Source organism: Varanus komodoensis, unplaced genomic scaffold (genome assembly GCF_004798865.1).
Source record: "Varanus komodoensis strain SLA01 unplaced genomic scaffold, ASM479886v1 scaffold10, whole genome shotgun sequence".
Lineage (NCBI taxonomy): Eukaryota > Metazoa > Chordata > Lepidosauria > Squamata > Varanidae > Varanus > Varanus komodoensis.
The window spans coordinates 26,876,531-26,891,989 of NW_025335269.1; the positions used below are offsets into that span (position 1 = coordinate 26,876,531).

A 15,459-nucleotide genomic window follows, 5' to 3' on the forward strand; every position below is an offset into this window, starting at 1 on the left:
GTTTAAATTCCTAGGTATTCACTGTATTCACTGTTACCCCGAACGATAGAAGGCAAAAACCCCACTGCAAATGTTGGGGTGGTAGCTGACTAATATACAAATGTCATGAGAAATTGTATTTTTTGTAAATGATACTTTTACAAAAACATGTTTGTTTTATTGTTTTGCCTTCAAGGTATTGATAGGAAATCAGAATTGCCAAAAGAAGCAATTTGTCATGCTTCCACAACCATAATCTTTAAATTTATTCCCCATGATGTTATAAATTTCTTTACTCCTTTACTGATTAACAAAATACTGCCACTGGGTCCAGTAATTTTGAGACTTTGTATAATCCATTTGAAAATGTTAATCCTGCACTATAATTAAGATGCAAACCTCTGGATCCAGATCAGAGGCAATGTAACTTCAAGAAGCATATCTATGTAAATGCCATCAAAAGTGTTATTATCATATCCTTTAGATTCAGTTTCAATCTGCATGTAAAACAACACTTGCTTCCCTGAACTTTCTGATTGTCTCAATTTCTTTTCTTGACTTCAAAAGCAGGCAGTTAGAAAGTTAGGACAGTTAGAAGGGAAGAAAGCCAGCATGGGTGTGGGGACCATCCAGCAGATTTCAGTGGGTGTCAATGAGTATATGAGTGTCAACTCTGCAGAAATTGTAGGTGTGTGTTTAGTGTAATGTACTCCTGGTTCTCAGGCAACAAGTTTGTTCCACCAAAGCCAAGGTTGTTGACCTAGAGAAACTGAAATTATGGGAGGGGGGATTGGCAGGACCTTCAGGGGTTGAAAGCAGTGTTTCAATCCCTGGGTAATAGCTGCTCAGCGCTGCAGAGAATGGGGAGAGGGTTCTTAGGTGATGAGGAAATTAGTCCAAAGAAGAGGAAGGAATCCGTTCTGCAGAAGATGTATAAATATTCTCTTGCACTGAGGATGTGCTTCCAGGAACAGGGGCTTCCGGTACTGGGAGAATTGATCATTAGACACCTAGACGACTGGGTTTGTGGTTAGGATGTATCAAAACAAGGAAATGCAGTTCATGCAAGCTTATGAACTTCCTCTGAGCTGATTATTATAAGTGGGCTGAGAAGTGAAGGCTTTTGCAGACTTCTCTTACTAAGAAGGCAGCAATTTGCATATTAAAAAGAACTCAGGGAGTAAGGAAATCCACTAAAGAAATTTAGATAAAATTCACTGATTTATGCAAATTGGCACCTAAAAAGCACATAGTTGTAGCTTGATTTGCATAAAATCAGCTGATTTGTGAAAATCAAAACTAGAGAAGCACACTGCCTTAACACATGTGTTATAACTTCTAACAGAGATGTTTATCCAGAAAGGCTTTTTATTGCTCCTGAAAGAATTGTCATTCACACTTTTGGTGAGGCTCAACTGTATGGATGATTTTGGTGTACCCTGTACTATGAAAAAGCAGGAATGTATGAAAGTGATACCTGTGTACTGATCTGCCTCCTTTAGTGACTTGTACAGGAAATGGGTGTCATTTCATTCCACAGGGAGACATTCAAAGGGAATGCTTAGTCCTTCTGATGCCATTCTATTTGAAGGGCAGCTGCTAGCATTCATTGTCATTGGTAAGGCTGGCTGGGACTGGTTGGTGTTCTTGACCACTGTATGTGCTGTTTATTTGTTAGTTTTAAAATTCTCTCTCTTTCCTCCCACTCCATTGTTATGCTACAAATTTTAATACCTGTAAATGTTAAATTTTTGATCTTGTGTGTGTGCGTGGACGGGGGAGGTATTTACATTTTATCATTCATTCATTCATTCATTCATTCTAATTCTGCCCCATAGCCAAAGATCTCTGGGAGATTTACAACAATATAAACAACACAGTGATTAATTACAATTATATGTATTTTATAGTGCTATACTATAATCCAAATAACATAATTAGGCAACTGAGTACAAATATATGGTTGGATTCAGATATCTGCTTATGGAAAAAAAGCAGGAGGAAGTGGGATGGTTTCTTCTCTCTGAGCGAAGCCTCAATGCCACTTGAAAATGTTCCCTGGGTGTCAGGATTCCTGCTGTGTGAGATGAAGTTTTCCAGGTGTGGCAGAGCAGGGAAATGTCTGCATAAAATTGGTCAGGCACTGCTTCTTTGAGTGGGTTCCTCTGCTGTTAAACTTATTTCTATCTACTCTACTAGGTAGAGCTGATATATGTTCACCACATGGGCCCCTGTAAGGTGAAAACATGTGTTTAGAACTGGAAGAAACGTGTTAACTTTTGTCTTTCTTCAACTTTTTTGTAAATATCTAGAGATACCACCACCTATTAGGTGGTATAAACAATAGCAACAATACTTTGCCCATTTACTACATTCAGAATCAGAGAAAATGCAACTATTCTCAATCATTTGATGCATTTATTAACCTATAAATCACTTTCCTGCCAAGTAGAGCCCCCATGGAGACTTATAGTTACAATACTTTTTTAAACAAAATATTAAAACCTTCATCCTCAGTAGAATTGAGACCTATGGTGAATCTTAAAACAGTGCAGAGGTTATGCATTTAAAAAAAAAATGGAAGGCCATGTTGAACAAAAATTAACATAAAAATAATATCCCACCAAAAACTGGTCAAACAACAGGGTAATCTAAACTCCTTTGGGAGAGAGTTCCAGAGACAGCGCACTGCGACAGAAAAGGTAACTATTAATATGATCTCTCTTAATTCTGGAATATTCAGAAAAACTTCTAGAAAAACTCTAAAGAAGGTGGACATGGGATTTGGATTCATGGGAAAGGGCTTTCATACATCCCCACATACCCTGTTTAACCCTACACACGAGTAGGCATTCACTTGTCAAGATAAGACTATTATTGTATCTTATATATATTGATAAGGAAATGCATATTTCAATTTATGTATTTCTACATTTCCTAAGAAAAACACGACTCTACTATGGATAATAGTGGATGAATATAGATGGGGTAAAAATGTTTTAAATAAATAAAATAAATGAATAATCAGGTATGCAAAATATATAATACATAAACTATAGGTCTGTAAACTATATTCATTTGGCACAACATTCAAAATTCAAAATTTGCCAGAGGATATATAGGAAAACAAACAAAACAGAATCATATAACTACCTCTTAAGGCAGTGTTGAGTTTTATTTTCTCAAATGGCCTCTCTTGGCCCACGCCACTTGGCAAAAACTTTTGAAACTAAGTAGACATTCAAAAGCAGATTAACATATTGCAATAGGTATCCCCCCCCCCCCACAGAGCACATCCTAATTCTTAAGAACAGCTAAAACATTTGTTGTAACCTAGGTGGTGTTTGGAGTGGTCTTAAATGGGGAATCAGCTTAACATAGCATTGTATGCCATTACTGGCAGTGGTTCCATTTTTAAGAGCTTTGACTGACAGTGCATTGACTTCCCCTCGTGTAATGGGAGCTTCCTTCCTTTTCTTCCCTTCTTCAACCCCTTTTTCTCCAGCAAGCCTTGGAGCAGGGGGACCACAAGAGGGCAAGGGGACTCCAACAAATGGGGTTCCATTGGTGGGAGACACTTATTGGACAGCACCCGTTCCTGCTAAATTAATATTTTTATTACATCTTCAACCTGCTTTTTGAACACAGCATGATGTATTCTTCAGAGTGCTTCTAAAGAAAAAAAAAGAAGCTACAAAAATCTCTTCCCTGGTTTCTCAAGCTATTGCCATTTGCAATCGGCCCTCTCCATGGGTCCAAATTAGCCACAACATTACAGTTCATTGACACAGCAAATAGTCAGGATCCAGAATCTGACGGGTTGAGATAGCTCTAAGCTCTTTTACATAATTCCTTCATGTAGTTCTCACTTCCTGCCAGCTCCTATAATTACACACGAAGAGGAAAATGTATAGGCATTTATATTTCATCTATATGTTTTAGAATCATCAGGTAATATTAGCTCAAGAGGGTGCAGGGGCCGAGAATTATACATAGGATAATTGGTATGAGGAAAGGACCCTGATCAGAATTGCCCAGGGGAAAGCATTTGTGGCTGATACCAATACATTAGATGGAATTAATATATCTCACATGGCATGTTACATGGCAAAGTATCTGAATACAAAAATTATAGAAAGATGTGTTTTGATCAAACTACCCAGGAATATTGTGCACTTCTTAGAAAGCCATGGAGGGCAGGGGAGATAAAGAGAGAAAGGAAAACAAAATTCTAATACCAGAGAGACTTTATGTAGTTGTTATTTTCTCTGTAGTCAAACTGCATAACACTTCAGCCAAGGGAAAGAGTCTGCTCACATTAGAGTTTAAAATAAACAGACAGAAACCTTAAAACGCCTTTTTGCTTGTAAATACCTTCATAGAAGTAGAGGAATTAGACTTGAAATAAGCAATGCAATTTCTGTAACACTTGATAAATTTTGACACAGAGAGAGGCTAAAGAATCTTATTGTGCAGTTGGCGTTCACATAAAGTGACTTTATGGTCCTTTAACCTGAGCTCTGATTTTTTGTTTGTTTATAACTCTCAAAGGTATTTTGTCATTTGACAATACAGAAATATAGCTCATTTGGCATTTATAGAGAACGGGATGCCCCTAAAGGGAGAGATTGAACAGTATGATAATAGGGCACAACATAAATATTTCTTCCATGAAAGAAAGGGCATTATTTGGTTTCACACACTGGATCTTTCCCTTCTTTTGATTCTGTATGCATTGAAACTGCCAAGTAATTGCTCACTATGGCTCCTTCCATATAAACAGCATACTTTTAAGAAACATCTGCTAGCTTTACCTTGTCTTCACTTAAAGGCACAGCAATTGAGGGCAGTGGAAGTGTCATTTCAGCCCTGATCAGGGAAGGAAACTGACCCAGATGGATGCATTAGGAGAGGTTTTTCCATCTCAGTAGCACCATGTAGTCATTCTGACTTAGCTTCTTGGAAGCACAGGTTCTGAATAGGAAAGGGAATAAATTCTTGTGGCTGGTCCATCTTCCTGATGAATAGTTTTGTTTGAGGATGTTCATCCATCTCCCCAGCATCAGTGGCACAGCTGTTTTGATAAGATAATTGGGAGGTGGGAAGGTAGCTGGAGAAGAGTAGGTGGAGAGGGAGGGAAGAGTGCATCTTCTTTTCCTTCTGCTTAATGTGCCTTTTTGAGTAATTGAACCAAAGAGAATCAGGCTTTTTGTGAAGTTTTGCTAGTTTTGTCAACAAAACTAGTACTTCTGAACTCAAGATTCAAAGAAAGCACCCCATCTGATGAGACAGTGTAGTTACAAATAGGGTGGATTTGATTTAAATCACTAGTCAGTAAGACTAGATTTAAATCATGGTTTTCCACCTAAAGACTCATTCTTGCTGTAATAATCTTAATATTTACAATCAGATGAAGGTTTTATTTTTAGAATAACAACTTTTCAGATTAGTTTTATATATCAAAAATTACTCATTTGGTTATAGTATTGGATAAACATCATAGATATGTGATTATGAAACTATTGTGAGGTGTTTGCATTTTACAGACATGCCTGCCTTGCCTATAGGTAGAGGAACTTCATTAAAATATTCCCAAACTGACTCTCTTTTATGGCCTGCTGCCATTATAGATTTTCTCCTCCAGGGAAATAATAATATGATAAACCTCAGGCTATTCACAAAAATATCCAAAGACTTGTGGAGAATTCTGCTGAAAAACTTTTATTTCTACTGCTTGTCCCTCTCTCCTCACACTTAGCTTCTTGTGCAGATCTACTCTACTCTCAGCAATATTCTTCTATTCAATGATCTTTTTGAAACTTAACACTTAAGAGGGAGGGGGTTGATTCTATGTACATAGATTTGCAAAGGAACAATGGGCTTAAGGTCTTTTTCTCTACTCTGTATGTTTATTTTAGAACATTTTTGCTGTGTAGAATTGACATGTGATCACTGAAGCACAAATTCACTGTTTTGAGAAGTGTAAATCAAGCATCTGTGTTTTAAAAGAAGTCCAAAAGACCTTTGGACTATAATGTATCTTATACCCCCACATTTAAAAAAATCCAAAAAATCTGATTTAAATTTTAAAAACTGTTCTTTGTTTATCATTGAATTTTATCTACCCTTATTATGAATATATCTTGGAACAGCTGGACTTCTAGCTGTATTATGTAGGGCATTTGGTGCTTGTAGTGTTTAATGCCAGGAGGGTAAAGGAAGGAAGCATCACACCCCCTTCCCATTTTTAAGGAAATTTTGATGTTCTAGTCCATTCAATTTCTAGGATAAGGATACATACTAAGATGAGAAATTTAAATAAAAGCCTATTGTGACAACAGGTACTGCAATGGGATTTTAACCATATATTTGAGGGACAATGTTCTGCAATTGATTCCAATTTTATGAGATTTTGTGTTGTATAATTACTGTATGATTGATTGTAAACTCATATGTTGTTTGTGGGGCAGGCTTAAATGCTATTCCTGATTGACAGGAGAAGTTGCTCTGCAAAAAGAGAAAGAAACTCCTTTGAGAATATTAGGAGGGAAAAGCGGGCTGACCGAGCCAGCAGTTAGACGTGACATTGACAGTTAGGAAAAAATGAATGTTTGAGGGGAAATAGGAGGGAGAAAGATGACAAATAGCGTGAACGGAAATGATATTTTTGTTTAAAGGAAAGGCTGTCATAGCCAAAATGTCCATAATTAGGTTTATGCTAATAGAGTAATGAACTTTGCCGTAGTTTATGACAAGCAGAGCATAATTTTGGCATTTTAGTATTTTTGACTAGCTGCACCCATCACAATTGCCTCATTTTTCAGTGTACACAAACCTATTTGGGTATTTTGATAACCTATCGTTCCTAAAACCTGCTTACTAAAAAGTAATTAATCATGGGCAGTAAACTATGAGCCCCTTACATATAATATTCATCCCTTTGCATATAATATGTGTGATTTTATAACACAGCAGCAAACCTTTGCAAAGCTACAAACTCTGGTTCACACTCACAGATGCACAAAGGCCCTTTTTAATTTTGAATTTTGCTACTTGGTCATTTTAATTGTTAACAGAACACAATACATCACCAAATCTGTATAGTAGGTTTTGGGAAAGTGTTATTTACAAGAATAATTGATAAATTACTGATAAAAGACTTTCTCCTTGCAGTATGATTACACATCAATAAACATAAAATACAAATATGTCTCTGTTCACCATTTATTTTCTATATTTCTGGTTGATTAATACTTGCCTTTCAGCTACTTATTTATTCATATACTTCGCAACTGTTTATTCATCCCATCATTTATGTTAATAAAATCAATACTATATTTTTAAAGGAATAAAATTACAAACAAAATAATGAAAGGGAAATGAATGGTTTATTTTTATACCACATTGATCTATTGGCCAGTGAAGAACAACTTCCCATTCCCCTTCCCTTTCCCCTATTTACAGTTCAATAGTAAAAAAACTCTTTCAGTAATTCATATGTGTCTATAATACTGTACGGCATCAATATTGTACTGTAATTGCTCTGTCACTTTTGCTGCAGAACAAACATTTCTAAAATGTAACAGCGGGGTATAAATGTACAAGTTCATAATGCTTTTCTTAAAGACAGAAATCATCCCCTATTTCCATTCCTTCCAGGATTTGACACTAAAGCTGACCGAAGCAAAGAGTGTATTAAACTGGGGTCAAACAAATGTTTTCTCCACAGGCATACTTGAAGAATGCTAAATCAGTTAACTTAAGAACAAACTCACTGTATTCTTGCTCTTAACAAAAATTTGGCTTGGTAGGATTATGAAGAAGTCTATATTAATTTTATTTTTGGAATTTTAAATGTTCACCAGCAAAATACAATACCATAGAAAGAGTTTGCCAACGTTTTTTTTTTTTTTTTGTCAGTGAAGCAAGTACCTGTTCACTGAGTTCTCCACTGTCAGTTTTAAAAACTGCTGCACTGACAATCTGAGTTAAGAAAAAGAAGTATGTGAACGATGTCTCACCCTCAGTAAACCCACCCAGTGTTCCCTAGAGAACCAAAATGTAAAGGCAGATAGATTAAAAAATCTTGAATAAAGGTAACTGAACAGATGACACAGATTAGGTGGAAAACTGCCTGGGGACAGTGACACACGCGTTGGTGACTTCCCGATTAGATTTCTGTAATGCGCTCTATGTGGGGCTACCCTTGAAGACGGTCCGGCTACTTCAGTTGGTGCAGAATAGAGCTGCCAGGGTGCTGATGGGGACTGGACATTGTTCTCATATCTCAGCTCCACTGGCTCCCGATTGAAGTCCAGGCCCAATTCAAGGTGTTGGTTATGACCTATAAAGCCCTAAACGACTTGGGACCTGGATATCTAAAGGAATGCTTGCATCCATATATGCCCTCCCACCCCTTGAGATCAGCAACAGATGCCCTTCTCCAGGAACCCTCTGTGAATGATATTAGGAGGGTGAGTACCCGGAGGAGGGCTTTCTCTGCGGTGGAGCCCCATCTATGGAATGCGCTCCCCAGAGAGGTGTGCCTGGCGCCGTCGTTATTTGTTTTTCGGCGCCAGGCTAAGACCTTTTTATTTAAAACTTATTTTAATTGTTAAATTATTTATATTTATAGGATTTTAAATTTTTAGCTGAGATGCACCAGGGGTTTTTAAATAATTTTTTTATTGTTATATTGTTATTGTTTATGTATTTATGTATTTTGTTTCTGTTGTGAGCCGCCCCAAGGCTTTGTTGCGATGGGGGCAGCATAAAAATCTTTTAAATAAATAAATAAACAAACGATTACACACATCTTTAAATAACAACCCCCAGCACGCACAGACATACAATGCTACATTCATGTGCACAAACACAGAAGAAGCAAGGACTTTCCCTGTGTCACACCCATGCCTGTCTTAGTCAGCTTCTCTTGTACCTTGGAGGCGCACAGGAAAGGGCATTGGGTGTTCCCTTTCATCAGGAAAGGAGAGTGACAAGTATTGAGAAGGTCATCAGGAAGTGCTGGCTCAATACATGCAAAGTCAGCTTTTCTCCCTCCTGCCCACCTTCTCCCCCACCTTCCCTACACTGTGAGAAGGGTGAGGCATGCAGACATGACAGTCCTGATGGGACCTGCTTCCCTATCATATTTTCACCTCCCCATGCTGCAGGAATAGCAGGGCCTAAGAAACTTGCCACCATGACACCAGACCAATCTGGTTCCTGCTGCAGCCCTTAAGAAAACAGTGCGTGGAACCCTGTTTAGTATGAGAGGGATAGCTGTATTGGGCACATGTCCTCAAGGGCTGCTGGCTGGTCTTCATAGGAGGAATTGGAGGGGGAAGAAGATGCATGGGGGGAGGGGCTTGAAATGTGGACCATTTGCAGACATCGAGATGAGAAAAGTGGAGAAGCTTATCTGAAGGCTAGACTCTCCAGGTCGGCAGATGCCCCCTGGGAATGACCAAACTCTGGGAATAACCAAAGGGAGGAATCCAAACTCTTGAAAGACTCCCTTAACACCTCCAATGCATGGCTTAGCATATGATCTGACCACAGATGACTCATTAAGCTCCAGTCAAGCCTTGAAGCTGAGCAACAGTAATGCTGCTTCTACCCATGTGCCACACTGCAGCTGAGCAATGGAAGCAGATGGGCTGCTTCACACTGGGCTTCCAAACCCAGCATTCGGTGGCCTGTGCTACATCTCACTGTCTTCTCTGTCCCACATTCCTTTCAGTGCTGGGAGAACAAAACCCACTTTGCAGGAAAATGGGGTATGGAAGCAGATGACAGGTGCTGAAATTGTCTACTTTTGGCAGGTGGCATCTTTTCTTCCCTCAGTGCTCCTGTGGTGTCTCCTGGGAAGGCAGCAGCAGATTGATAGAGGTTGCTCGGGTTCACTGCTGAGACCTATTGTTAAAAGGATACATGAGGGACCTCAAGGCAACTTTAAGCCCAGGGTGGCTCCTGCCAAAGTATCATCGGAACCTACCCAGTTCCAACACAGTATGGCTACATGAAGGCAGAGACAAAGTTAGTGGTTTTAAACAGTTCTTTTTCTTGTCATTTGGGAGGTTGGACAGTGATGCCCCTGCACTCTGAAAAGCACCGCCTCTTATGGTACGAGCTTAAATCAGACACTTCAGTGGCACAGAGAATACAAGAGGCAGGCAGCAGGACAAGGGTTAATAAAGCTATTGACCCAGGTCCTCTACAGGACCAATTGGATAACAGCTAAGCAAAGGGCTACTGGGAATTCTGCTACCCCTGTACACAAACATGGAGAAAGCAGGGATAGGTATGAGATTAGAATTACCTGAAAACTGCGTGGAGAAAGCAAAGTCACTGTGCAGGCACCTGTTTTCCTGTGCTCCTTCTTAAGAGCTCATGGCCTTTGGATAATTTGTAATGCAGGGATGGCAAAGATGATAGATGCAGAATTTGAAGAGAGTTCACAATTCCATGCATGCTCTGTCAGCTCTCATTTTATATTAAGATCTGTCTCTAGCACAGTAGTAAATTGATATACTATTCTTCCACCCCCCCATCTCGCCCACTTATCTGCTTGAGTTCACTACTGCTTTCATCTTGCCTTCCTCCAGCTGGGTAACAAAGTGCCTCACAAACAGGTGCTTGAGATGGAAATGGCACAATCTCTTCCTGCCTCAGGTACCCAGCTGCAGGATGCTTTGTTTCACTAGGAATGGATGGATCTATCTGCCTTGGTCTCTGCCACTCTTTTGAGGTCAAACTCATTCTCTTCTGTTTCTGTGCAAGCCTGAAAATAGCAACAACAAAATCCTTCTTTCAGATTCAGGTACCATTGTCATAATCTATGCATTCATTCATGCATTATTGTATCCATGTTTAAATCTTATGCATTCTGGGGTACATGAACCCATTACTAAAGCATGTTGGAATCTGGAAATGTATGCCTATGTATTTGCACATGTTTCAAATGTGTTCATGTTGCCCTTTACACTTTTAAATTTTCATTTAATTTCATTTTCATTTATTAAATTTGTATGACACCCCATACCCCATAGGGCTTTCTGGGCAGCTTACAACAGAAAAACGTACATATTCCATAGAAGTACAATAATACATTAAAGTAGTGCGATTAAGCAATGCAATATTTAACTGTAAGTGATACAAAATCAAACAAACCTTAATACAATAATATAATACGTAATGGAATACATAATACCAATGCATAATACAATGAATAATATTAATAATAATAAATATTGCTATAAATAAATAATAATCCCCCCCAACCCTGAGATGAAGTCTCACCCAGGAAAAGTACCTAGTGCGGCACGGCTCCCTGCTCGTGGCCGGCTCCTTTTGAAGTATCTCTCCTCTCCCCCTCCTCCTTTTGTGGGACATACAAGTTAGAAATTTATTGATTCCTGACCACAGATTGTGTTTGATCCATGTCAGGTAAACCCATAAGCAACTTCAGTGCCATGACTTTCTTACACAACCCTCTAAGAAGAGCTGTAGTGGGTGGCTGCGGGAATGGGCAAAGCTGACGTACGACCAGGGCTGGGATCCAGAGGCAGAAGACAATATACAAAAAGAGCTGACAGAACTTTCACAGGATTGATAAATAGATCTTCACTGTGCAAGCATTCAGGCTCAGTTGTCCCTCCTACACTCGCCTGCTTGTTCCCGAGGGGCAGAGTCCATTGCAGCTGAGGTCGCTGGTCACACTGCAGGCTCAGTGGACCTGCTTGCCGACAACAGCAGCTGCCAAGCTTCCAGTTCAACATTTAGGAAGTTAAAGTACATTTTTCTTTCTATACCGCCCCCGAGGGAATGACCAAACAAGTATATTCTTAAGGGTCAACTCTTTTCTGAAAGGTAAATATATCATTTTATTTTATTAGCATTTTTTTTCTGTGGCAAAGTGAAATCGCAGAGACATGCAAGATTATGAGCTCAGCTTAAACCCTGTAGGCAACCCACTTCCATTAAATCTTTTAAATATACTTGTGTTGCTCAGTGATGATGTTTTCAACTAATAAAGTTGGCCTGTGGTTAAATTTCATGTTTACTGCCTTTGCATTGGAAAGAAATGTCTTTTCTTTGCTGTGGAGCATTTGTCACTGTAAACGGGGTGCAATCTTGCCTAATAATGCTCTGACCTGCCTTAGAATATATCAGTGTATTTTCTGAGGGTGCATATTACCTTCCTATCAAACCACCTGCATCAGTAAACAGATTCATCATACTCTCATGTCTGTATGATTGACATCCATTGTTAAGAGTTCCCAGCAAGTTCAGATTCCAGCCATTTGAATCACAGATCACATATTCAGAAATCTCAATTATTTTTAGCTACAATCTTTGACTGCAGTCCAAAAAAGCACACAGAAGCTTCCATGCATACAACAGTGCTCTTAGCTTTATTTTTAAAGAACAGCTCAGCTGCTTCTGAAACATCTTCCCTTATCTTCCCACCACAAGTGAATTTCAAAAGCACTTCTGATGTGACCCAAATGAGATGTTCATGCTGTTAAAAAAACGAGAGCTTAAAAACTCTTGTATTGCATGGAAGTACATGCCTGTGTAAGTTGACCTATCAATTGGAGCCTTTGAAAAAAGTCAGTAACTTTTCACCAATCCTAATAGTTGAATCAATACTGGTATCTGTTAAGTAGATCCTTGGAAAATTGAGAAATTGATGGTGTTTCCTTCTACCGAAAATTAGCTGTGCAGATTCTCTCAGTTGACCAGTTGGTCATTGCAAAATGTGCTGGAAGTTTTGTAGAATTCATAATTAGGCCAAATGAAAACAAAGCAGGATATGGGTATCATCAGGGGAGATTAGAACAATTGTTGATGTTGCTTTTACAGTGCAGAAGGCTGGAATTACTGTACAGGAGTCTTCCTGGCCACCCCAGTTAATCTCAGAGGCCCCAGGCATGTGGATGGGCCCACTACATATGTTCCAACATCAAGAAGGAAAACATCAATTTAATTAAGAGATGCAGGGTTGCATCCAGTGGGGTTACAATCTTTCTCTTCCCCTCCTTTTACCTTCAGGTTTCTGTGAATGCACTCTCAGGGTCATGGGGCCCTCCTGAACGGTGGAGGCAGTGTCAGTGGGGTAAACTTGCCCCAGAGGTACTCCTGTCAGCATAAGATTGCTCTGTGACTGGATGCTTCTCTGTCCACTGCAGCCCTGCAGAACACAACGTCCCCCACCTCAAGCCTTTAAAGAGTTGTTTTTGGGAGGGTTCAGGCAGTGCAGTGGGAAGGCTTGAGGGGAAAGAGAGGTGCATGTGCTGCCTTCAGTTCAGGCAAGTATTGGATATGAGAGGCCATGAATTTACATCATATGACCCAAGTATATTTCTTTTTTTGAAAATTTAATTGGATTTTATGAAATATATACCATTCTTTTATAGAGGCATATATATTATGTCAGGGTGCATTTGAAACCTAAATGTTGATCTGTGATTGCTATTGCCCTGTATTTATCAATTCTATTTTTATTTCATTATACTTTAGGACATCCCTTACAGATGCTTGAACCAGCCCATAAAATACAATCAATAAAATAGATAAAAGCAATATACTAGTAAAACATTAAAATGTGTCCTAACATAATTAAAAATATACAAGATATATCCAGATATAACTAAATAAATTAAAACAATCAAAAATTAAATAGATAATCATTCACAAATACATTTTAAATTAACCAAATGCTTGCTGGAACAAAAAGGTTTTTACCTAGTACCTGAAAGAAAGCAAAGCTGGTGCCAGTCATATGTCCCTGGGGAACAAGTTCCAAAGTCTAAGCACCACTACAGAGAATGCTCTTAGCCCTTTCCCTTTAACCTCAGTGGGAAAGGTATTTGGAGGAGGTCTTAAGAGAAAAATAAATGGGCATATAGGCATATATGGAGAAGGACGTTCCTCGGGTACCCTGGTCCCAAGCTGTTTAGAGCTTTATATGTCAAAGACAACACTTTGAATTGGTCCAGACTCGAACAGAGAACCAGTGCGGCTGGCAGAGGACCAGCATAATATGTTCTTGCCGGCCAGCTGCACTGTCCTTTTCTGTATTAGTTGTGATGCCTGGACTGTCTTCAAAGGTAGCCCCACATAAAGTGCATTATTGTAATCCATGCAAGAGTTTATCAATACATGGGTAATGTGGCAAGGCTCTGCTCATGCAAGTAGAAATGTAGCTGTGGAATCAGCCAAACCTGAAGAAGGGCACTCCTGGCTACTGTACCCACCTGGGAAACCAGGGAGATCTTGGTGTCCAGGAGCACCTCTAGGCTACAAACCTTTTCCTTTAGGAGGAATGTAACCCAGGGCAGGTTGAAAATTTCCCAGTTGGAAAATGAGAGTGCCCACCTCCATCTTGTCTGAATTCAGCCTCAGTTTATTGGTGCTCATCCAGACCTCTCCTGAACTTAGGCACGTGTCTGGGACAGGCACCACCTCACCTGGATCAGATGGAAAGGTGAGGTAGGGCTTGGTATCATCAACATAGGAACACCTTGACTCACACCTCTGGATGACCTCACCCAGTGCAAATCAGTACCCCCAACTCCCAACCCAGCCAACCATTCCAAAGGGATACCATGGTCGATGGTATTGAAAGCCCCAGGAGAATCAACAGCGTCTGATCGATTTTGTCCTCAAAGTGTCATGCAAATGGGCTTCCAAAGGGACAATATCTCTTTTGGGGCCAGAATGTAAAAGGCCCTGAACCAGTCAGGACAACTTTACTGGTCAACACTCCAAGGACATCATTCAGGTGGAATAGAAGAGTCTTTTAGTCACCTTCACTGCCATGAAATAGGCTCAGTAATGAGCACTAAGCCAAGTTTGGCTGGATTCAGCCCAAGTTTTCCTTCACCTAAGCTCTAGCCATCTCCCCTCTAGTCATTTCATCTTTATTTTTAAAACATTTTGGGATACAAATAATTTTAAAAGAAAGAAATAGATTTGATATGTCATTGTTTACAATTGCCATATTTAAATCTCATAGTACCTATATAAATACATGTGTGATGTTTGTTGGTGCATATGTATCATTTTTCAAGGGAGTAATAAAATATCTCAATTTTCTAGAAAACATTTACATCATTGTCTTCTGACTTTGGCTTTGCAGCTCAGGAAGGGTCTCCAAACTGATGAATATCGAGGTCAAAACTGGGGATCTCATTTTTGTGAAATGATCAAACCTCTGGCACCAGACTGAATGAAAAGCTCGTCAGTCTTGTCCCCATGAGTGGTGTGACAGTAAGATCTCAAATTTCCCCATGTGTGCCTGTCCCACCACCAAGAGTCCCAAGTGTCCACATATAATTGCAATGTGTGAATAGGGCATGCACGCCTGAACAATATCTAGAGGCACAGACAGCACAATATGTTTCAGATATAAAATCTGAGCTTTTGTGAAACAACCGGTCCTGTATATATTGGATCTGACCTACCGTATTTTTC

The 15,459-nt window shown here is 39.4% G+C and overlaps 1 protein-coding gene across 1 annotated transcript in view; it reads left to right on the forward strand.

The window, feature by feature from the left end:
• CSMD1 (CUB and Sushi multiple domains 1) overlaps positions 1 to 15,459 on the forward strand; it is a 909,441-nt gene that overhangs the window by 695,838 nt on the left and 198,144 nt on the right. The gene's annotated exons all lie outside the window — the stretch shown is intronic.